Raw genomic sequence first — 25,897 nt, 5'->3', positions numbered from 1 at the left:
CAATTCCCACACGTGGGTTGATTCCGTTCATCGTCCAGGTCCGTTAACGGGTGGCCTGTGGAGAGTGTGATCCTCACAAATCGTAACGTCGTCGTTTCGAATCCCCCTGCTTGGAGGACTCCAAATCCAATGTTTATCCTGCTGGACAAAACACCAATTTGCTGATGGGTGGACTTATTCCTGTCATGGGAATGCGAAATTTGCGCCACATGGGCCGACGACAACCTAGTGCAGTCTGACTGACATCGAGAGGCGTGGGCTTGGCCTGCAACGACGGTCTCCAGCACCCGAGTGCGCCACGTTGGTGAGATGTTAACTACCTCGCCTGGTATACAGGAGGTCGTGGGTTCCATCCCGACCCTGACGCGTGCTGTATATTTGGAATTTGCACGTCTCTCTCTCTCTCCCCGAGGTCGCGTGGAATTTTCTCCGGACCCTCCGGTTTTTCCACCCACATTTAAAATGAACGTGCGCTTCGGGCATGTGGCTGTTCTACATTTCCGCATGATAGGCCGCCACTTCGTCGAGCGATCATTTGTGGGCAGGTCGCTCATGAAAGAGAGCTATGTAGCCTTAACTGGTAAAAAAAAAATAGTTTAGTTCTATTGGTCTGCTTGACAATATCTACAAATGAAGGGGGCGTGGGTAGTATGGGGGGAAGGGGAGGTTAGTCACTAATGTTCAATCCGATTGGTCAGGTGTCAAACGGCGGCAGATGCCGGTAGCTGATGCACACGTGGGAATTCAGATTTATTGTGTGCCCACTGTTGCTACGAACACCAAACCATGGCCCACTAAACTTGGCACTTTCCGAAGCGTACCATTTGAAGGCGGTTGGGTGAGTTCATTAGCGTGACCCCTGAGATTCACCAACTCTTAGACAAAGCAATTGAATGGCTGAATCACGTAGGACTGCCGACTGGACATCTGTGAAAAAGAGCTTTATAGATCATCGGATTCGTCCAGCGTCTATAAATATGCTGACGTTTCTTAATCGTTGCTCTTGAGTGGCCATGTGGAAGTGATCGGTGGCAGGGGCGTGGCTTCACAGTGGAGGTGGGCGTGTCTATATGTAGAGGGCGTGGCAAGTATTGGAGCGTGGATCTGTGTCGTTGCTATCAAGGGAGTGCTCTTACAGGATAACTAATCCACGACAATTAATGATACATTATGTTCATGCTTTAGGCCCATGTATGGAGTAATGGGGCGTGACTTTTCCCATATGAGGAATACTGGAACGGGAATAACCGTTTTTGAACGATTCAACGGTCGATAAAAATGGAATCGACGTGGATCAAGCATGGTGATTCCTGTTTACAAGCTTTATGTATCTAAACCAACGAATCGTGGTACGAATAATTATTTTTGGATCTAAAGAGACGATTTCTGGATCGAAAAAGTCCACATGAAGCTGCCCCTTGACGCTGATTGGCTTCCTTCATCATTAACATAATTTATTATAATACATTTAATTTATTTGTTTCAGTTTCATTTATTAGGTATAGCCCTGTGAGCCATGCGGCTCTTAAGTCGGGTGCAACCGCAACAAACAAAATATGAATCTACATTGCAGAAAACTATTACACCACAACCAGACCAAAATAAAGCTACAAAAACAATGTAAAAACTAATCATAGGAACTGTGATTTTAAATTTAACAATAAACGATATACATAACACGTACGACAAAACCTGCAGCCATAGCTGGCAGAACGACACTCCCAGTGTATGATGTGTGAGTGAGTCAGCAGCAGCGTGAGATGAGTGTATGATGTGCGAGTCGGCGTATGATGTGCGAGTCAGCGTATGATGATTGAGTCAGTATTAGGTTGAGTGAGTGTTAGTCAGCGCATGATGAGTGAGTCAGTGTATGATGTGCGAGTGAGCCAGCACACGATGAGTGAACCTGTGTATGATGAGTGAATGGGTCAGTGGTTGTGCGAGTGTATGATGTGTGAGTGAGTAAGCGCATGATGAGCGAGTCAGTGCATGATGTGTGAGTGAGTCAGTGCATGGTGTGAGTGAGTCAATGTATGATGTGTGAGTGAGTCAGTGCATGATGTGTGAGTGAGTCAGTGCATGGTGTGAGTGAGTCAATGTATGATGTGTGAGTGAGTCAGTGCATGGTGTGAGTTAGTGTATGATGTATGAGAAAGTCAGTGTCGGCTCCCTCTGCTCGCGCCGTCGCCCCCCCCCCCCGGCTCCGTTGTCCCCCCCCCAGGTCCGTCGGCCCCCCCTGGCTCCGTCGCTCCCGCCCCCCAGCTCCGTCGCCCCCCCAGCTCCGTCGGCCCCCCCCCGGCTCCGTCGGCCCCCCCGGCTCCATCAGCCCCCCCCCAGCTCCGTTGGCCCCCCCCGGCTCCGTCGCCCCCCCCCCGGCTCCGTCGGCCCCCCCCTGGCTCCGTCGGCCCCCCCCCTGGCTCCGTCAGCCCCCCCGGCCCCGTCGCCCCCCCCCAGCTCCCCCGGCCCCGTCGGCTCCCCCGGCTCCGTCGGCCCCCCCCGGCTCCCCCGGCCCCGTCGGCTCCCCCGGCTTTGTCGCCCTCCCCCGGCTCCGCCGGCCCCCCCCCCGGCTCCGTCGCCCCCCCCCCCCCCGGCTCCGTCGGCCCCCCCGGCCCCGTCGGCCCCCCCTGGCTCCCCCAGGCCCGTCGGCTCCCCCGGCTTTGTCGCCCCCCCCCCGGCTCCGTCGGCCCCCCCCCCCCCGGCTTTGTCGGCTCCCCCGGCTCCGTCGACCCCCCCGGCTCCCCCGGCCCCCCCGGCTCCCCCGGCTCCGTCGGCCCCCTCGGCTCCATCGGCTCCCTCCGTCGGCTCCCTCGGCCCCCTCACAAATGGCCCCGCCAGCCGCTGCTGGAAGCGCGGCCCGGGAGCGCGGCCCGGGAGCGCCCCGGGAGCACGTGCGCCTCAGGCGGCCATCTTGCCTCTGCAACCGCAACAAACAAAACATGAACAAAGAACATCTTAAAGTGACGACGCGCAACAGAAACATCCAGGAAAAAACAGCAAGATCTTCCAGAAAAAAGCACCGTATATCAACGCTGTGTGCAAAAATCCAAATGGGATGCTAACAATAACAACCATAAAACAATTTAGATAAAATTATCAGGCTAACTCCGTACTTCAACAAACATGGCTTAACCATACGTTTTCGAAATCACCAAAATAAAGCTATGAAAACTATGCAACAGTGATCATAGGAACTGTGATTCAAATTTAACAATAAACGATACACATAACATGTACGACCAAACTTTGCAGCCATAGCTGGCAGCATGAGTCACTCCATTACAGCAAGATTATCAGCAGGAGTATCAAAAAATTTCAATACACCTTTAAAGATCAGCACACTATAATCGAAACTCAAGATCATACTTTGCAGCGGGCATCCGGAGCGGTGCATTTGATTTCAGGCCACTGCATAGCAGTAGCAGCGGGGGGTGTACAGCTCCTCAAGAGCAGTTTTGAGTGAAGATCTCACAGGTAGTGATCCAAGTTGCAGTTTATTGGCGATAGCATTCCAGACCCTGGGGGCATCAACAGCAAAGGACCTTCTTCCAGTATTTGTACGGCAATAAGGAATGTGAAGCTGGTAAATGAGCGAAGACCTTAGGTCGCATTTGGTCTTTGAAACAGTGAGGAGATCCAGCAGGAAGTCTGCTGATTTTTTTTTATAGTACATCATGAATAAATAAGATCTGATGCAAAAGCCGTCGACCATTAAGAGATGTTAAGTTTGACCCAATGTAGAGATCGCAGTGGTGGGTCCTTTATGGGCAGTTCAATGCAAATCTTAAGGCCGCGTGATAAATTGGGTCAAGCTTCTTCAGTAAGGCGCCTTGGAAGATTAAGGTTAAGGAAAGGCCAAGAGAGAAGAACTAAATAGAATAAACAGACTTCAGACGCGAATTAAAAGTATCCACATTATCGGTTTAACGAATTTCCAACGGTAGGGAATTCCACAACCAAGGCGCATTCATAATAGAGGTTTTTTGGAGGGGTTAGATTACGTAAATATATAAATGTGTCGTTAAACCCGCCACCACCCGACACAGCCAACTACTAAGGGTTGTCACGTCAACAGAACGTGGCCAATTCGTCACTAGTACAGCACACCGGTGTGTTGGAGAGCAAAGCCACAACATTTAAAATCTGAGTACAACGTTTCACCAGTAATTACAACTAGCTTCATCAGGCGACAAGCAGATTTGTCATATATTTTTTACGCGATCTAACCCAAATAACACCCCCCACCCTGTATTATTATGGATGATGTTGGTTGCGAAAGCCAAGGCGCATTTATTCTGTCGTGGATTCATTTTCTCCTGTTACAGCGCGGTTAACATCGGGTCTTAAAACCTTCAACCATCCTCCTCCCCCTTGTGGCCAGGTTGCTTTAAAAGAAAATAAGCTAATAGCTTAGTGGGCTTTACCTGGGTAAGATAAAAAAACGACTTTAGTTGTAATTTATATATATATTTTTCTGTGATTTGTTTACCTTTCGTATACTTTGCACTCCTACCATGTTTTTTATTGTTTATTGCTCTAACGTTCGGACCCACCGCCTCTCTCCTACTGGAAGTTTGTAAAAATAAAAACGCGCTTCACAGCTGATCGGATTCCTGCAGTATAAATACAAATTCTGGTTTCCGTCTCAAATACTGATATTCCCCGACTTACGATGGTCCGACTTACGATATTTAGATCTTACGATGGCGATAGCGATATGACAAAATTGTAAAATATTTTTAATTTCGCGCGGCAGGCAAACGCAGCAGCGTCCGAGGTACAATACTGTACTTTTTTTAATAGCAGATAGGATTGTTTCCTGAAAAAAACTTTATATTAAATTGCAGTTCATATAGGTAGGCTAAGAATTTACCTTGGTTTTTTTTACTTTACATTTTATTGTGCAATACAGTATTGTAATTAATAAATACATACAGTATATAGTTTATACAGTTCGGTACTGTAAATTGCTCTGTTTTGCTAAATTATCACCATTCTTTAAGACTCCTGGGTAGGCTAGGGCCATCTCCGACTTACGATATTTTTTGACTTACGATGGGGTCGTCGTAACGCATCTCCATCGTAAGTCGAGGACTACCTGGACTGAAGATTCGTCCGAAACCGTTACGTCACTCGCTTAATAAACATTGAGGGGCGGGGCTACTAAAAAAAAGTGTGGGGGTGGCTGATGACTCCCTCCCACCTGTCACCCCTCACCCCCCACTTCACCCCCACCTCTCACACCCCCAACTTATCACCCCCCCCCCACTTCCCCTCCCACCTCACCCCCACACCTCTCTCACCCCCCCGCCTCACACACCACCCCCCAAACCACCCCCTCAACCGGCGCCAATTGGCCGAGCTTGCCCCGTCGACGTCGACCAATCCGGGGTGGGCGCGGGGCGTGGCGCGGCGCGCGCCCGCTGCCAAATTGCGAGGAGAGTGGCGGCCTCCTCCTTAGCGACTACGCGCGGCCCTCCGATTTACTCGCTCGTCAGCAACATCATCAGCAGCAGCGGCAGCGTCTTACTCTCACAATATTCCTTCGTCGCCAGCTGCACGCAGCCACCGGCGGTGTATAATAACTAGCAGCAGTGATCACGTCTGGCTGCTTACTGCTGCTCCAGAAAACAAACAGCGGTCTTAATTGACGCCGGGAAAGGAACGCTGGCAGCGACGCAGGTAGGGGCCGTGAGCTGTTGTTACAAAGCGCGGTGTGTTACGTGACTTGTGTGCGCGCGTGTGTGTGTGTTCATCACGAGGTGCACCTAGCCTGGCACGGGTCCGCGGTGTCCTCGCGATTCGCGGGTGTTATTGTGTGGTGATTTAGTTTTGACTTGTGCCCCTCGGGCCTGCTGCCACGGCCTACTTCTCTATGCGACTTAAGCCTGCTGCCACGGCCTGTACCACCCGGCCCGCCTCACGAACGTTGACAGTGCTGAATATATTTCGCTTTTATTTAGCTCTCTCGTTATCATAGTTTGTTGTTGTTTTTCTCGTGGGGTTACCGACGTACGAAGGCGCAAAACGCGTTTTTTTAAAAGTTAATAATTCATTGCAAATCACGGGACGCTGAGGCGAAATTCCCTCTGTCCGGTGTTGTGGTGGAAAATTGCGTTGGTGACATTTGCCTTGTTTATATTTTCGCACGTGTAATTGGAGCTCATAATCGGCGTTAATACCGTTTTCTTAAGTGATTTTTTAAATTTGTGTTGTGAGTGTATATGCCACTTTTGCTACGCACTCCAATGTGGGATCGCGCGCGATGATTGCGGCGGCTTGCGAAGGTCTTCATCCAGCAGTGGATTGACCGTGCCCCGCTGATGATGGGTGGGTTACTCTGTGTGTGTGTGCTGACGGCCTCATCGGTCAAAGTTGCCCGATTATCAGATCTCAAGCCAAGCACAGTTGAGCATGACGAGTGTGTCCGTACGAAGACTGCCTGGCAATATCAGTTGACGGCTTGGGCTTGTAAGGTGGCCAGAGAATTGCAGTGCAGCAGTGGATTCTTGATTCCGTCTGTGTAGAGCTTTCAGTGTTTAAGATACTGCTATTACCTCTTATGCGCGATGGGGTTTTCTAAGAGTAATAATGTTTTTTTCCTGCCACATGCCAAATGCTCAAAAATGGAATTGGCCAATGATCCCAATGTAGCAGTCATCTCCTGAAAAAGCCTCGACATTTAGTGATATTTGCTGGGAAATAAAGTGATCGACTACAATTATTCAATCTTTGGTTGTTTTAGAAGGGTGATTGCCTTTAACATTTACTCGACGGTAAATAAAATCGTATTATGGGATAGCGGTGAGGGTTTTGTTAAGATATGTTGTCTCTTAAAGAAATCTCAAGGAGTTCTGCTTTGATGTTAGGAGCTCATGGAATCTCCAGCGATGTCAACACGGCATCATGGATTCTAAAATAAGGGCAGCCTTAACAGACACGTCTCGGGTCATAGCCTTCTTAGAAATGTTCTTTTGCTCAACCGTCACTATACATAATACTCTGCATCACCACCACTATGCACAGTGGTTAACTGCCAAAATTTACACGACTTTAGCACCACTATTCACACTTCTTCACCACCATACACCAGTACTGCATCATCAGCCATTGTCTGTCAACTGCAAGATGAAGGTCGCCCCTCACCGTCCATCTCCTGGACACGAACTGATCTCGTTGCTTTGTCTCTGGAGTGGTCTTCCTCTTGGACACGTTCTCTCCCTGGTTGCCCTTCTTTCACCAGCCTCATCCATCGTCTCATCTATTGATGTATCCCACCCAATCCAGTTTGCTTTTTTTAACACCGCCATACACACTGCCTTAGGTGGTGGTTAAGCATAGAAGTGTGTGATGGCTTAAGCGCCAGATGTGCACACATTCTCATAAATAGAAAATGTAAGACAAGCCACACAACGGCTGGCCATGCAACCCAAACTATGGACTATGTACTGTAGTAAATCGCTGTAGTCTGCACTCCTTCAACGGAGGAGGAATAGCAAAATTACTCAAACTCTCTCCTGAAGCACTCTCATGGCTGGCATTTGGCTCCTGAGCATGTTGCTGTCATATGCAAGACTATAATAGTGCTTTCATGGTATGGTTTAGGAACCTACTTGCCTAAATCTGATGTCAAAAAACACTCGCCACATTCATCTCTTACAATTGGAAAATACATAATAGTTGAATATTTTTGGCAATTGCCATTCTTCAGAGCAGAGGGAGAGTAATTTTGAATACGTGCCTTCTCACCACTGCCAGCACATGGCCTCCGTTTTTGTAGTCGTCTTAACATCTGAAGTGTCGGCTGCTGTGATATTGGGTCACAGCATCCATGGAATGTCACCACTGCATCATAAATATAAAGCTAGTGGGCATATGTGACTGTGGGGAGACGCAGCCTGCCATACTGCCCAAAAATTATTAATTTGGAAGTGCTTTTGCTTAAGGCTGTGGGGAGGCCGTTACAACTTCTCTGTAAATGTCAACCCAGTTTCTGAAATTGCAAGTCGAAGGGCAGGCATTCACAAATATGAATGGAATACCGGTTGTGTTTGTATCACAATCGGTAGGTTGTCATTTCAGGCCATCGCTTCATGTAAGTAACATTAATACCACAAAAATCGACGGTGGTGGTCCTGTGGAGGCGACTGGTCCCCACCATACGAATATTGAACTGTCACTGCTGGCTGAAGGCGACCAATGAAAATAAGCACAGCCACAATGCTCGGTTGAGCAGGGAAACTATTAACTTTTGAACTTCTGCATAGACCGGTGAAAACTGCATCTCATGTGGCCTGTATCACAAAGGAGATGTCCTGGGTTCACTTAAATTGTGCTTAAGTTAACTTGAAACATCTGTTATGGCGTTAACAACGCAAGCATGGCATGTCAATTGAATTGGTAAATCACTTAGAACTGAATCGATTACAGTTGCTCTTCATTGGCCATGCGACTGCATCAGTGTGGAGTGTAGTGCTGCGTGGCGGGGAAAGGGGGGAGCTGCGTCGGATGGCATGTAGGATCTGATGGGATGGAACGCTGGAGCTTATTGACCTGTCCTTCTGCAGATAACTTGGCATAAACACAGAAGTGTCCAAATGGTGACATAACAAGGGGAGGAGGTGTCATCCGGCTGTACCCTTCGTTGCATTTACATAGAGGCAGTTCAGGTGTTTTGGACGGCATGCCGTTTGGCAAGTGCGTCTGACGTAAGAAGTCATTGGAGCGATCACTCACTGGCCAGGGAGCGGGAGGGTTTGGCCAACCGTGGCTCAGTCATCGAGAACGGCAGCTGCCACTCATCGTGAGTCGTCATGGGAACATTTGGGGCAAGCACGCGGGCCTCCAAACACAAACGTTGGTATGGCAGTCTTTTTTTGAGTCCTCTTTCTCGCCCGTATGTTGAAATCTCGTAATTTGCAGTGAAGCGGTGCCTTTTCTTTCGTTTGCCAAGGATGGCTGAGACAAGTTTCAAGTTCATAGGGCACTGTGGGCACCTCGAAGCATGATTGTGTACGTGAGGCACTCACTTGTCGGGATAAGTGTTGGCCATCAGCTGTCAATGCAACTAGTAATAATGATTAAAATTTATAATGCGCATACCATCCTAGGGATCCCAATGACCTCTCGGCTGAGAATTTTCATGGATCCTTGCGTGTTCTCTGTGCATTTTTGGCTTCCATCCATGCAACAAAAAACAACTGAAGAGGAATTAGCCCAATATGTCAATTCAGGATCCTCATGAAACCGGTAACTGCATGAAAAAAATTGTAAAATATATTACTGGTTCACCACACATAGAGAAATAAACATCCACATTTTAACCTTTTTGATTGGAAAACAGTGGGAGCTGCCATGGTGCAATAGTTAGCACACAGAACCTGCAATTTATCATTGCCGTTTTGATTCCATCTCCCGGTGCGGAAGTTTAAACGTACAGTACATTGCTTAAGCCTCCCGCCTCTGTCCACCAAGCGGTATGAACGGATAAACAGTTGAGCAGCAGGTCACGTGTCGTGGTGTCAAGTGTGAGGTACACCCACACGTGCAGGAAGTCGTGGGTTCGATCCTGACCCTGACTCCTGTATATTTGCAGTTTGCATGTCTCTCTCCACGTGGTTGCATTGATATTTCTCCGGATCCTCTGGTTTTTCCCTCCACTTTTAGAAACATGCGTTTAGAGTATTTTGCTGCTATAAATTTCCACATGATAAGCAACTTTGTTGAGCTGTCATTTGTGGCCAGGTCGCTTCTGAAAAAGAGCAATATAGCGCCTTGGGCCTTACCTGGAAAAAAAATACTTTCGTTTTAAAATATAGTTTTTATTTACACATCGATTGGTGTGGAAGAGTAGACCTAAAACTCCCTCTAGTGGAGGCCCAAGGAATTTTCAGGGCTGTACCTTGATCTATTATTTACCCGTGTATTAATTACCTTCAAACTGCTGTAATGGGGTTTCCACGTTTAGCACGAGCCAGTCCGGTGCCTTAATTCCACTGTTATCCGAATATGCTCCCTGGTTTTCGGAAATTGGTCGTAAATTCTCATTACGATCACCGATTTTTCCATTTTTCGCTCAACAACCCAAAAAGTTGTTGACGCGCTGAGGGGAAGCGGCAATAGTGGTGGTCAAACGTGCAACGATGGCTGTTCTCCCACGTTTCATTAATTAGTAATTCCACGATGAGGCTGCAAAGGTGTTTTTGAGAAACTCGAACCTCATTTGGGAAACCTGAGAGCGGCTCTTTGGTGTGAGCTCTGGCCTTGCCTCGGGCTTGTTTTATTCAAAGGGGCGCGCTTTGTGCTCGTGCTTTGCTGATGTCATTGGCGAGCAGTGAAACTTCATAGCGGCCGTTCCGTGGCTCGTGGTGCGTGAGCGAGTGTAAGTGTGAGCGTGCGCGTGCGTGCGCGTGCGTGCGCGTGCGTGCGAGCGCGTGTGTTGGAAATATGACCCCCGCCGCTGCCGCCACAGCTTCACAGACAATGTTGAAACGCGGAGTCAGCATTGCAGTCACCCTCCCCTCCCTCTTTCGACGGTGCTTGGCTTCTAACGATATCGTCAAGTTAAATCGATTCTTAAGCTCGTGACACGTGCATCGAATTGTGTGTGCGTGTGTGAGAATCAATTGTGCTTAATTGATGAAAATTATTATATGCAACTTCTGCGGAAGTACAAAACTTATCTTTAGGCAGACATGAGAGACGATACAGATGACACATTTCAAATGAGATGGTACAAAGGAGGAAGACAGTGCTAATGAGATGGACAGTACAATTGAGATACGGTACAAATGAGGCAGGAAATTAAGTAGATAAAGTACAAATCGGATGGAATACTACACATCAACACCATACAGACAAGATAGTGTCAATGATATAGTAAAATAAAACATGAAGTATAAATGAGACCATTCAAGTGAGTTGGTATAAATGGGAGAAAGAAGAATAGATTCTTGAATGGAATTGTGACCCCAAATCGTCACATAGCATTGAACCTTGGGATGCTGACCCACCACCACTACCCTCTTCATCTGGAGGTTGAACCAGTTGGTGCCTGTTTGCCAAACCTGCCTTGATGTTTGTCTTAAATATGGATCATTCCATTCACATCGTTGGGCTTTATGATGTTTGCACGCAAGCTTCGCTTGCTTGTTTTCCCGAACAGTTTTCAGAAGCGCCAGTTGTGCCGTTTCTGCCATGGCTGCCTTGGCCTTCACGTTTTCAAGGTGGGGGTTTCATGTTGTTTGGAGTCGACATGCGGTGTGGCTGGTTGGCGCATAACAGTTGCCGTGTGACTTGCACACTGTCATGTGTTTTCAAGCTCACGGTTGCCTAATTGAGAGCTAAAAAATATCAACTAGTAGTACATGAGCGATGGTTGCAGTGCATCTACTGGGGGCCACTCTGCCAAACTTGCCTTGATGGTCACCACCTGAAGAATGGATCTGTGGTGTCATTGGGATCTTCTTTATCAAATCTTGATTTAAAGCTTTTGTGACTGCAGAAATTAATATTTTTGGGTCTTTCCGTCAAGTCACGTAAATAAATAATCTTCTTTATCATCATCAGATTGACATGGCCAAGTAGTAATGTGTTTTCTGCCTGTTTCAGAGGTTCAGTTTGATCCAGTGGAAGCCCCGGGATATTACCGCAAGTGTAATAACTATATTAATACTTGGCTTCGTCCGCTTCACTGAAAGTGAATATTAAATATCCCGTGATATCATTCGCAAGAGTAGGCCATTGTGCGCCGGCATCATGTTTCCAAATTGGCCAAATTTGCAACATTTACCCGCAAATTGCACGGTTGAAGTACACTTATCAATTATTGCCCCCACTACGAAAAAAAACTTTGCAGGACCCTCCTGAAAAATAGTCGAGAGACTCGGTGAGGCTTTCCTGGTTAAACAAGCCTGATAATATAAACGATGTATGCACTGCTGGATGAAGGTTTCCCCAAGCTGGTGCTGTGATGTAACAATAAATGTGTGACCACCACATGAGCTAATTCTATTATTGCTCCATCTCTGCGATGGTGGTAGTATTGTTAGGCGCATTCCCCTCCCTTGTCAGTAAAGGTCATTGTTGGGTCATCACCACCCACCACCACCAATTGGCGATTTGGTGAGGTCTCACGATTGAACGTCGCAAAATTTGAGTCAAGAGATGAACATTGCAGTGAATGGAGCGGCCTTCAGTGGCTTGAGGGGTAACGTGGAACGTCAAAAAAAATCCGGAACTTTCAATTCCGGGACTGTTTTTTTGATATGACGTTTGTAATTTGAGCATGTTCCGTCGTGCGCTCGTTTCATTTTGGGTGACGTAAATGGTGGTCACTGTGTGTTGGGAGGCACGATGACTTGTATTCAAGCAGCCCTGCATTAAAATTACTCTGACAACTCATATACTGGTTTTGCAATGGCTTTCGTAATAATGCGAACTCAACTGTACAGCAGATAGTGCAGCTCGGCCGCTAAAACGATTAGCGGCACAGGCGTCCTCCATGTAATTTCTTAATCCCTGTAACATTGAGTGTTTTCCTACGATTTGTTTAGCACACATTAGCCCCATTATTTTATCCCCCTCAATGCTTCTGCGCAACTTTATGTTTAACAGTCAGCTGTGTGTGAGCATGTTGTTTGTTTACCAAAATGCGCTGGCTAACGAAACGCGAGCGCTTTGCTGATGTGTTACCAAATATAACATTTCCATTCCTAGCATCATGCAGAGGGTGTAATTTAAGCGCCGTAGGGGCTTTGAGCCAAGAGGGCTGCAGTACATGATCATGAGCGAGTACTGGCGTAAGGATTAGTAGTGTAAGTTTTGTGCTGCCCAGCTTCTCCGGCCCTCAGGTGACAAAGCCGGGCTTCTTTCCCAGCGTGCAGCAATCACATTTCCTATCTCCTTGCAAACAATGGCTTTGTTCCCAGACACGTTTCCACTAAACGGCTCTGCTCCGGTTGTTGTCGATGTTATACTGTCCCATCATGCATAACCTGCAGAATAAAAAAACATCGGTTGTACATGCATGAACTATGGGACAAATCACCTTTGAAGGTACTCCATCTCGTCAAATCTGAAAAGTTTGGCAGGGCTGAGCCTGTATCTTATTTGAGCGGTGGCCAACATACATAGCGAATTAAATGTGAAAGATGTGAAACAAATTAGAGAGCACACTAACAGAGCATGTGGATGACCAAGGTGTCCAAGCTCCTGCATTTACTAAATTCTGTACAACAGATAAGTAAGTACATACAAGTACTGCAACGGTGGCGCGATGTTAACTACCTCGCCTGGTATACAGGATCCCAACCCTGATGCCTGTATATTTGAAATTTGCATGTTCTCCCCGTGGTCACGTATATTTTTCTCGGGTCCTCCGGTTTTTCCTTCCACATTTTGGAATCAACATGCGCTTCGAGTATTTGGCTGCTGTAAATGTCCACACTAAGCCACTGGCACTGTCCTCCCTCAAACCAGGAGCACCTTCACCGAGATGACATTTTGTCATTGCTGCCCGTGTTGTCACACGTGTGCCATTAACTTAATTTATTTTGCCAAGAGGCAGTTTCTGGATTAGTGGCAATTTAATTAATTGCCTAATTATTTTTTCGTGAGTGACAGCCAGAGGAGATAGAAAGGAAGAGGCAGCATTGGTCGGCTAAATGTTCCTCCCCCCTACCACTGGTAATGGTGTTCCTCATCCTTTTACTTGCCGCGCACTTCCGTGGACACATCACTGCGTGAAGGCTTGACGCTGCGCAAAGCCTTCACGTGACCATGAAATTATTGCACATCCTGTTACCGTGAAGAGTTCCAGATGAGGGTCGTGAGCAGTGTATAAAACAGCATAAATTGCCGCTATTCAATCGAGGCACTGTGTGCAGAGCTCCTTGACGTCCCGTTGAGCTATTCCTTTTGTAGATTGTTGCGAGCAACTTCACAACCAATTACAGTTAATCATTAAATGGCTACTAGACCGTTTTTGGAGGATGATGTTGAAATCAGGTGAGTTTGGAAAGGTATTTTCTTACCAAAATTGCTGAAAGGCAGAACTTGTCGAATGGATGATGGTGGTGGGGATGATTAGGATGTTGTTTTGGGGGCGCTTTTTTATTTAAAAACTTGTCTTTTGCAATGCGCAACCGAGATGAAACTGGAAAGAGGTTGTTGTGGTCACCGCGTGGTGGCACGCCATCACATTCGAGAAACCTAGAACATCTTCTTTGGTTCTTTCGGTAAAGTCACGTAGAATGAGAATAAACTAATAAAATAAAATATTATTTTATTCTCATTCTATGGTAAAGTCACGTAGAATGAGAATAAAATAATAAAATAAAATATTATTTTATTCTCATTCTAAGTGACTTTACCGAAAGAACCAAAGAAGACGAATCCTTGCAGTCACGAAAGCTTTAAATCGAAATTAAACCTGGGACACATTCAGCATTTATTACAAAAAAACAAACAACAAGGTATGTAGTAACTTGTGTGTTTAGTATTACGCACATGAGACATATTTGACTGCTTTAGCACCAACATTCTGATTGGCCGCAATGCTTGGGCAGTAGTGCAAACAGGCGCGAGCCAACGCTGCTGCTAATACCGCCCAAACGCTGCTGCTGCTGCTGCTTCCACTTGCTACTGCGCTCTTTTTAACCGGATCCGCAAAGCGCACATCGCACGCCTGCCTTCCAGAAAACCCCGTCCGCCAGTCGCATCGCTCAAGGGAAGCCTGACACGCGGTTTAGAGAGGAAGGGGATGGAGAGGCACGCGGCACTCGACTCCTGCAGGGCGTGGAAGGCCATACTGCTCGATTGCGTCACGTTCCTAGCATGCGTTGTTTGCGGTGTCTCGTGCATGTGTGTGTGTGTGCGGGCGGGCACACAGACCTACGTCCTGTCATGCACAGGCTTAAGCTTAAGTTCAAGAGTGCAACTTTTCCTGCGATATTTTCGCTTCGTGCTACCGCGGGTTCATGAGGCATGTAGCTATTCACCCCTTGAGTTATTTCAATGAATTAAATCAATTTGGCTTTCACAATTCAATTCGACAGTCGAATTATATTTCTTTCATTCTTTGCCCTCTCATTAGTTTGCTATTGCTTGTCAAGTTTTGTCCACTCCATTGCCCTAAATGCAGTGTAAGCATATTCAATTGCTTCATCAAGCATTACACCACAATCACTTCCTGTTTTTTTATTATTTACTCGAGCAAGTGCTCATCGTTGCCTAGAACCCTTCCCTGGCTTCAATTGATCCTTCTGGGCCAGCCGTCCAGGTAAGGAGGCAGGGTGGGTCAAGCATTGCCCCCTCCCCAGCCCCTGCTGTAACAGTGGGTGTAAGGCGAAGACATTGGTTTACTCCAGTGGCTCAATAATGTGCAACTGTGTTGCATACCACAAGAAACGCGGTTGAAGTGTTCAACGCGGAATGTTGCTGCAACAATCTAAAGATTACTGCAAACTCTTCCGCAGTGTAGCTCCACCTAGAAATGCATTCGCTTAAGGGGGCTGCATTGCGAGCGGCGGATGGCAGTGGAGCAAAATATGCTGGTTGACCTGCACCTCTGTGCTTCCACGTCTGTGCTGCTTACTTTCGACAGGCACACACTGCCAAGCGTAGTGACCTATAGTCAGTTAACTCCCCCATGCCCACATAGAATGGGAGGTGATGAGCTTGCGGACAGCTCTATAGGAGGTGCACGAAATTGCATGAACCCCATACACACACGAACATGTGCTGGGGTCGCTGGCTCCCAAGGTCTAGAAATGCCCTCCTCTGGTCAATGCTGCTGTCGTCAGAACGTCCGTGTCACTGGAGCACATGAGCAAGATGCTCGGTATTTATTAAGAGCTCTCATCCACCAGTGGCTTGGCAAAGGGCTGTAACACATACATGGGGGGGGGGCGGGGGGGTGTAGGGGCAGTCATGCATCGGGCAGGAGGAAAGCACACCGAGTACACTGAGGAGCGCCCAAAGACAGGGCTCGCTTGAGTTACGTGCAACGGCTTGCGCGCTCTCGCCACTGGGGCTGTGGTCACGTCGCGTGTACCTGATTTACACGGGTTTTCGTAAAGGTAAAGTCCCGTTTAATTTGATTTTGTTTAAATCAATCGCCCCTCTCCGCTACACATGTGTGCGTCACCGTCTGCCATCTGTCTCCTTCCCCGACTGCCGGCATGTTCCGAAGGACTTATGATGCACCGCGCCCAGGACGGACACATCCGTAATAAAATATTTCAATTTTCATCTGGCTTGAGGGCATCCCTCAGCATGACCTTTCTAGGTTCCGTGTCGCGTCTAAGCACGTGACCGGCATTGTCAGAACCCCTCTGTGTTTTTGCCTTTCTGAGACTGGTGTAGACAAGTCGCTGGTTTACTGAGCCCTGTGGCGGAGCGGTAAAATTAGCAGGTGCTGGTGGCTATGCGCACCTCTAATCCAGCGCTTTTGAGGCGAGGATTGGTGGATCACACATTTGTGATATTTTCTACCTGCTGGGGGCAGACGTCGCTTTCTCCTGGCTTATAGTATGGTAGTACGGCAAGTTGATACATTACCCTGTGTAGGGGGATTGAGGGTTCAGTTTCCTCCCACGTGTATGAACACGTATTGATGGAGTTGGCCAAACATAATATAGGACCCCACAGAGCTTGGGCAATTGTTAGCAATGGTTCTGGCCACCTCACTGCTTGTCTGCGGTTTCCAGGGCCTCCATATGAAACCTGTACGCTTTACAACGGCGTTTTGAAGTGCAATTCGCACGAACGACGCTGTATGAAAATAAACCATTGTTATTCTTAATTGTGGTGTCTTGATGGGATTTTTTTAAAAGCAGTTGCTGCATGTGCATATGGCGTAAAATTGAGAACCAGTTGCATGGAGAGAAAGAAAAACGAGACCTTTCTGGAGCAAGTTCAGGAGGAGAAACATCTGATTGGCATTAATAAGGGAGAGGGGCAGCAGATTACAACTCAGATTCCCAGAGTGGGGGAGGGGCAACATTGAGACACGGACCCTGATGAGGTCCTGGGTGTCACGTCAACTTAAATGAGGCCCTGGTAGAGGCACGGACCCCGGTGAGGGAGAGCAATGCCGGCACGATGCGTGCCAGGCTGGAGAAATGGCCTTGGCAAAAACGGACAGAGACCGTTGCAGCCCCCGGGTGCTCGCGGTGTAAACTTGAGGAACTCGTGGATTTGCCGTCGAATCCCCACCTCATCAATGGAGAAGTAGGAGCTGGTCACAAGAAAAAGAAGATCGGTGTGAGAGGGGATCAAGTGGAAGGTTGTGACACTCAATTTTTTTTTTAAGTCGACATCTTGCTTCCAGTTACTAGCATACTGGGCTTAATTTTGCACTAAATATTTTTATGCATCGCTGCTGGACTGTGGTTAGGCATGTGATTCGTAGCCACGGCCATAGAGAGAGTTATCACTGCGTGGTGTTTGCTGCGTGCGGGAATATATTCTTGGCCACTAACCCAGGGAATGGGTCCGCACAAAGTGTCACGGCGTATCTTTGCAGATATCTGATACGTGTAAAAGAGAAGGTATGTCCCTTTAATTAGACCTTAAGATGTTGCTTTAATGTGGTTACGACATCCTGACAAAGCAACCAGAATGTCTGTAACGGCCTGTAAATAATGCCTTATAATAATAATAGGGTTTTTCCCCTTTTTTCTGGCAACAAATCTGAAACATTTTTACGAGGATTCATGTCTGGCTTAACCACAATGCCTGCAGTCAAAATGCAAATAAAAAACATACTATGATAATATGCATTGTCCTTGAAACTGATTGGTCCACACCAAGGGACGGCTTTCTTTTGAGCCTCGACCCAATTGGTGCTCGACCAGATGATGCCAAAAGGCGTACAGCTCAAAGACAATGCACTATCAAAGTAATGAGGGCTCGGGGTGAGCATCTACATAATTAGTGTGGACCAATCAATTTCAAGGACAATGCATATATTATCATAGTATGTTTTTTGTTTGCATTTTGACTGCAGGTATTGTGGTTAATGCAGACGTGAATCCTCGTAAAAAGGTTTCAGATTTGTTGCCAGAAAAATAGGGGAAAAACCTTATTATTATATTTTGGTACTGGCAAAGGAGGTCTAATGATGAAACAATGCCTTACTTGCTGACTGTGAGTGCCGTTGGGCCGAGTTAAGGTGACATTCCTGCACTTTACTATGGGTCTCTCTGTAGGTAGGGGTCATAATATTAAGTGTTCTGCCTGTGCTCAGTAGGTAAGCGCTGTGAGTAAATTACTGCAAGGCACTGATTATGTTTTAAGCAGTTGATTGAGATGCATGCTTCCCAATGCCACCCCAAACTCTCTAATGAATTTCGGACGAAGTTAATCTCCTTTGGCCGTGTGAGTAGTGGGAGTTATTTGGCCTACCTCACGACGTTTGTCAAGGCAGGGAGCCTAAATGTGAGTACAGACGTAGAGTAAAATTTTGGATTTCTTTTCCTGCATTGTACCCCGCTTCCCACTGTGCACTGCCAGCCATGCAGGAGGCTGTTACAGCCTCTTGTGACGATGGTCACCTATGAAAGCGCTATGGGTTTGTGCCTGGTGAATAAATTATAACTTTGTTTAACATGAACCTAATTGTAACCATTCGAGTAAACTTCTTATGTGGCACACTCGTCGTGGGAATATGTTAATGAAGACCAAGTCAACTCATTTAGTGCTGTGTGTCAGTTTTGTATTGAGCTCATTCATAAGTCGGCTATGTTGGCTGGTGTTTGAGAAATCTTACGATCGGTTAAATATATCGCCCTCAAAATATCGTTTGCGCAGCATCGTTATGATGGCATCCAAAATACAAGTGGCTGTTTTAGCCACCGGTGTTCATCGATCTTGAAGAGGCATTTGATTCATTTGAAATTAAATCCATTATCCAAAACAAGTTATTAACCAACATTGTCAGAAAAGATACAGAATATATATGTGAAAAAAAACACAAAGAAGGAACTGTATCCTGGAAGCTGCGTGAGAAAACTATAAAATTAAAATGAATAGGTGTCCAGAAAGTAGAAATAATCTCAGCAGAATTAATACACAGAAAGGTGTGGAAAATATAATCTGTGAGGGTGACATGAATCATCAGAGATGTGAATGTATACTGACAGATTTAGTTTATTTTTTTAAGATCACTGGTGGTGTGATGTTGAAAAAAATCTGCGATTTAAACCATGGTTTCTCAGTTGTAGAAGAATAATTGTTTTTTTACCGCAGTCACCAGTAACAGCAAGCATAATACCTGTGATATTACGTTTTGTTTGTTAATATAATGTTACGTATTATTTCTGGGAACTAAAAACATTCGATCTCCTTGCAATGAGCACTGTTTTCCGGGCACGTCAAGTATGTAACATCATGTTGGTAAGAGTTTATTGATGTTTGCTTCAGTCGTCGTTCTTCGACATTGTGATCTGGGGGATTTTCCCCAATCAGCTGAGAGCACCAAATGTAAATATATCTCTTATTTACATCGTGTCGATAGCACCATGGGAAATATAATACAGTGAGAACACATAGGAAATTCCTGTTAAACAGAAACAAGAAGCAAAAATGTGTGAAATAAGAATGGGTTTTCTTTAAAGGTTGGAAAGTTTTGAGGCATTAGTCTGTGAATGAATTACGGCTGCGGTTCACGTAACACTGTGGTGGTGCGTAAGGCTGGGGGAAGCAATCCGCTGACCTGTTGCAGATTCTACGGTTCGGAATGAATAAATAAAAAAAACTCATTATCGAAGCCTGACAATCCGCAGAATGTTTTTGAGGGTTCATCGTCCACGGGTACAGAAACATTGGGAACCTACGAATTATCCTCTACAGTTCAAGTGTCACTGTAATTTTACAACATCATTGCTATGAATAAGTTTGCTTGTTTTTTTAAATCTGGAATTTGATAACGCTTTTACGTTGTTTCCGTGCCGAGTTTGATTTGAAAAAAGAGATTTTTAGCTCAATGATCTTTTCTTGGGAATTCATGTTTCTGCAAAATACCCCCCCCCCCCCCCCACCGAAGTATGTTGCTCGAGGTTTTGGTTTCCCCGGGGGGGGGGAGCTTAGAGACCATCACACAACATGTTGAATGCACAGCTGAGATTGCGCACCATGAGTGGCGAATGCAGACTTCACCTGCCCAACTCCCGTGTCAGCCATCCCTACGCAAGGCACCGACGTGATGTCAACCGCCGTTTGCTGGGTGACGTCAATGTCAAGTGGGATAGCGCCGTGGGGTTGTTGTGTCTGCAGGATGCGAACTTGGACGGTCAACAAAATGTCGACTTGCCGATTTTTTAAAATCGGTTATTGGTCTGACGATACATTGATTTATTGTGCGCGTCAGAATCCGTTGCTCGCGATTTAGGTAAATCATGAGCAAATCATATATCGTACCTTCTGGCTAAAAGGCACCACAAATTGAGACGGAAGGAGTGAAAACGAACGAAACTAATGTCCTGAACGACGAAGTGCAAACACGAGGTGAAAAATTATAGATTTTAAAATTTTAATCGTGACCCCGAATCACAGCAATTCATATAATCATCAGTGGGGGGTAAAGGTTGGTGGTGAATCATTACATGACTACTCAGAACCCGGTCCGCACATAGCACAGGTTCGGTTTTCTGAACCACAAGGCATAGGTTGTGTTTGTTTTCTTGCCACCAAACAATACAGAATTGTACTTCACATTTAATAATAATAGAGAGCTGTGTGTTTTATGGTTGAAAGCAGGGTCCTTCGTCTCTCGCTCCACAAAGGCTCTTGGTGTGCCCTGCTGAGAGACAGGGCTCGTGGAGACAAATAGATACAGAATAGTGAGATGAGAGAGCGATAAAGAGGAGATAAAGGTGAGAGCTATAAGCAAGTACAGATATGTGAGATGAAAACTAGATTAACGTGAGATGAGAGACCTGCGGACAAGAGGTGCAGATGAGCGGGCACTACAGACCTTCTGACGTCAGACGCACCGCTAGCTTACAACAATGTTATGACATGGCCCACAGGAAATATATTATTTTAAAACCCCTCTTTCTCATCATCCAGTTAATGTTAAACACATGGTAAGAGTAGACCGTCGTTTATGCATGTACAGTGAGGGAAAAAAGTATTTTATCCCCTGCTGATTTTGTACGTTTGCCCACTGACAAAGAAATGATCAGTCTATAATTTTAATGGTAGGTTTATTTGAACAGTGAGAGACAGAATAACAACAACAAAATCCAGAAAAAGCATGTCAAAAATGTCATAAATTGATTTGCATTTTAATGAGGGAAATAAGTATTTGACCCCTCTGCAAAACATGACTTAGTACTTGGTGGCAAAACCCTTGTTGGCAATCACAGAGGTCAGATGTTTCTTGTAGTTGGCCACCAGATTTGCATACATCTCAGGAGGGATTTTGTCCCACTCCTCTTTGCAGATCTTCTCTAAGTCATTAAGGTTTCGAGGCTGACGTTTGGCAACTCGAACCTTCAGCTCCCTCCACAGATTTTCTATGGGATTAAGGTCTGGATACTGGCTAGGCCACTCCAGGACCTTAATGTGCTTCTTCTTGAGCCACTCCTTTGTTGCCTTGGCCGTGTGTTTTGGGTCATTGTCATGCTGGAATACCCATCCACGACCCATTTTCAATGCCCTGGCGGAGGGTAGGAGGTTCTCACCCAAGATTTGATGGTACATGGCACCGTCCATCGTCCCTTTGATGCGGTGAAGTTGTCCTGTCCCCTTAGCAAAAAAACACCCCCAAAGCATAATGTTTCCACCTCCATGTTTGATGGTGGGGATGGTGTTCTTGGGGTCATAGGCAGCATTCCTCCTCCTCCAAACACGGCGAGTTGAGTTGTTGCCAAAGAGCTCCGTTTTGCTCTCATCTGACCACAACACTTTCACCCAGTTGGCATCTGAATCATTCAGATGTTCATTGGCAAACTTCAGACGGGTATGTATATGTGCTTTCTTGAGCAGGGGGACCTTGCGGGCGCTGCAGGATTTCAGTCCTTCACGGCGTAGTGTGTTAACAATTGTTTTCTTGGTGACTATGGTCCCAGCTGCCTTGAAATCATTGACAAGATCCTCCCGTGTAGTTCTGGGCTGATTCCTCACCGTTCTCATGATCAATGCAACTCCACGAGGTGAGATCTTGCATGGCCGAGGGAGACTGACAGTTCTTTTGTGTTTCTTCCATTTGCAAATAATCGCACCAACTGTTGTCACCTTCTCACCAAGCTGCTTGGCAATGGTCTTGTAGCCCATTTCAGCCTTGTGTAGGTCTACAATCTTGTCCCTGACATCCTTGGAGAGTTCTTTGGTCTTGGCCATGGTGGAGAGTTTGGAATCTGATTGATTGATTGGTTCTGTGGACAGGTGCCTTTTATACAGGTAACAAGCTGAGATTGGGAGCACTGCCTTTAAGAGTGCTCCTAATCTCAGCTCGTTACCTGTATAAAAGACCTGGGAGCCAGAAATCTTTCTAATTGAGAGGGGGTCAAATACTTATTTCCCTCATTAAAATGCAAATCAATTTATAACATTTTTGACATGCGTTTTTCTGGATTTTTGTGTTGTTATTCTGTCTCTCACTGTTCAAATAAACCTACCATTAAAATGATAGACTGATCATTTCTTTGTCAGTGGGCAAACGTACAAAATCAGCAGGGGATCAAATACTTTTTTCCCTCACTGTATGTATGGTTTGAACTTCTTCCACAGCATACGAAGCCAACTGCTATATTGGAGGTGTGGGAGAAGGACAACAACCTGAATCCAAAAAATATTTTGTTAAGAAATTAGGTTTAAATCTAGATTTAAAAGCGCATAGCTCCAGTGGCTTCCTAATATCGTAAGGAAGAGCGTTCCAGACGGCTGCAATGATGTGTAATGAGTGAAGTCGATTAGTCTTCTTGCTCATTATAACAAAGGGTTGTTGCTTTGAGCCAACGTGGAATTTCCCTATTCCTACGGCATGGAAAATCCTAATTAAACAACGATCACTGTTGACATGACAAATTGGTACTAATTGTTTCGACTGTATATAAATGATGAGCCTAGTTACCCCCCCCAGTTGAGAGTTAAACCCTCGCATTTCTGATTATAAGTCTCGCACTCTACCCAGAGCTCCACCCGGTCATATAAGGAGCATCGTACGATAAGTAGTGTGGTAATGGCTTTACGTCACTGGTCAACAGGCAGATGATTCACAGTTATTCATTGTGCTGATCCATGTGGAAGCATTATTTGTAATTGTGGCTTCTAACCAAATTGGATGATGTATGAATGTGTGTGTGATGTGCATGTGTGAGTCGAGAGTGGCGGTGCCGTGGTTAGCGTACAGTGCTATGAACCCAGCAACCAGATGAGTGGCGTTTGAACCTTTTCCCGGGCCTTGCCTTGGTCGACTCAGCCTTAAATGCTTACTCGGTGCACTGAAGGGGCATCAGAACTAGAGAGACAAAGGTTAGAGGTTCCCGTCATACACTTTAATAGGTGCTCATAACGGCACTTTAAGCAATAGTCAGTTTAGGCTATACAGGGAATATTTGTGAGTGCAGGTGGGTGTTGCACCTGCCAGTCACCTGAGTAAACTCGAAACATATGGCTGTGCCCCATAACCTACCTGTCACGAACCTTTGTCACTTCACATGGTCTCAGCGCACCTAGCGTGTGACACAAGATGACGTGGCTGCCGCACAGTGGTGAATGGCGGGTTCGATTGTTGTGTCAATGGCTTTGCCTTGCAAAGGTTGTGTAGTACTCCTCGACACCCTGGAGACATGTAGAGCCAGACGGAGATGAAACTCATGTAAGGGCTTACGTCGTTTAGTCACATCTGTTACACACTCTTATACACTCTGTTACTCTCTCTACACTTGACGCTTACACCCGTTATGGCGCACGTCAAAACTCTGTCCTTTACGCGGACATCCCTCAGCTACCTACGCCCCGGTACGGCTTCCCTTATGTCGACCCCCTCGTCTGCCCCGGGCGGGGGCTCACCCATCACCGTCCTGCGACGAGGTGAGACCCCTACATCTCTAGCCCTTCTTCGGCGGCGGCTGGGATGTCTTCCACGCAGGCTCTCGTTCCTCTCTCTCACTCTCCCCACGGCGACCACCTCGCTCTCCCCACGGCGACCTTGCCATTGTCACGGGGTCCTCCTTAAGTACCCCTTGGCGGCTTCTCCCCTTTGCTCGGACCCGCCCTTGTTCCCGAAGGTGTACCCCCTTACAGCCCCCGTGACATCACGTCATCCCACTACTCCTCTACACACGTGTTTCGGTCGCTTTCGAGCATCAGCAATGCGAAGACAAAGGTGGTCACGCGTGGTTTTTGCCACTACTTGTGCTGTGCCGGCCTTATTAGTTAATCACAACAGCACTTGCCCCAACAGTCTTTTTCGCTATAATGGGCTCTTTGTATATGTTTTATTGTGGGAACCAGTGAGCGGCGGACGTTTGTTCCGTAATGAAGCAATATTTAGAGGCCGTTGACCCCGGATCACCTGGTTCTCCTATCGGGCAGTTGTGATCTTGCGTAAGCCTGTTGTTGTGTTGTGCAGAAAGATCCAGCGGTGGGCTTTAACTTTATAGTTACCTGAGTAACCTCGTTTGATTGCCCGTAAATCTACACGTAGTGCTGGGCCAAGGTTCTCTCGTAAAACCCCGATTGACTAAAGTTTATGGGAGCATTCTAAGGGTGATGTCACCATTTACAGCCCCTGAATTGGGAAATTTTGATCATCGTATGTATGCAGTCGATTCTCGATTATCTGTGTGCGGTTTATCCAATTTGCGGATTATCCGCGCTCCTGAGATTTTTCCATAAATAATAACTCGTGAGTTTTCCCTTAAGCCCACATTAATTATAATCTAAAAACAGTTATACATTGTTATTCCTGGAACTGTTTATTACTAGTCACGTGTTTAAATCGAAGAAATGTCTGCTTCGGTTAATCCGAAAACCACATGGTCGCCTCTACCGTACAGTAGTGGCATATCTTTACAAAAGTGGGCGGAGTTTGATGTTGATTGGCATGGCTCTGCTGTCCACTTAGTGGGCAGTCTTCTGCGTGGAAGCAGCAAAGTGTTATCACGGAGCAGGAGCATCGATCGGTCGTATTCGTTCTAAATCGAAAGAGTAACGATCAAAATCATCGGTTGTGCTTTATTTTGAGTGACTTATCTGATCATTTACTTTGTGAGTTTTAATTTCTTAAACTGTACGATGGCAGAGAAACGGAAGCGTGTTTTAACTTTAAATCAGGATTTTTCAAACCTGCTTAAGTTAGTTTTTGTGTGGACTTGCCATAAAACAAGATCAATACATTACTACTAATTTAGTTGATAAAAAAACTAATCTCTTAATTTTAACATTGTTTCTACCTATATTAGTGGTTTTTGGCATATAGATCCACGGCAAATGTATATTTTTAAATTATCCGCGATTTTTTTTATTTTTCGCGGCCGTCTTCCCCGTTATTAGCGCGGATAATCGAGAGTCTACTTTATATATAAAAGCCAGTCAAACCCCCAACCAGGATTTGAACATGTGACCTACTGCTTGCCCGACTGTTCAGCCACTCGGCACTTCCTCTGCTTCAGTGCTACATTTAACAAAATCGCTGGCTAAAGGGCCCTTGTGAGTTGCCCTTTGTGGTGATTGGAAATTTACTTTTTGAAATAACCATATGGCTTGCATTTGTGAAATGCGGGTTTTGAAATAATGTTTTAAATAGTTTAAAGTGTCCGGTGTTATCAATCTGGTTGGGCATATGTTAGTGCTTCCAAATAGGAAGTTTGGAGTTAAAATTCCAGTCATAGGTCGGCTTGGCCAATAATTTTATTGGGTCCGTAAACAGAACATAACTGTGCGGAAA

At 46.2% G+C, this 25,897-nt stretch overlaps 1 protein-coding gene across 2 annotated transcripts in view; it reads left to right on the top strand.

Moving 5' to 3' along the window:
- Positions 1–5,397: 5,397 nt before the first annotated feature.
- Positions 5,398–25,897, top strand: part of LOC116958432 (oxysterol-binding protein-related protein 2-like) — an 88,001-nt gene continuing 67,501 nt past the window's right edge. For both annotated transcript variants that reach the window (XM_032981060.2, XM_032981031.2), the window contains exon 1: positions 5,398–5,679. The gene's annotated coding sequence lies outside the window, so the exon portion shown is untranslated. The remainder of the gene's footprint in view (positions 5,680–25,897) is intronic.

The sequence above is a fragment of the Petromyzon marinus genome, chromosome 3 (genome assembly GCF_048934315.1).
Source record: "Petromyzon marinus isolate PM22_M1 ecotype Great Lakes invasive population chromosome 3, UKy_Petmar_22M1.pri1.0, whole genome shotgun sequence".
NCBI classification, from domain to species: Eukaryota; Metazoa; Chordata; class Hyperoartia; order Petromyzontiformes; family Petromyzontidae; genus Petromyzon; species Petromyzon marinus.
The sequence above is the reverse complement of the archived record's forward strand: the minus strand, read 5'-3'. Positions and strand labels throughout refer to the sequence as shown.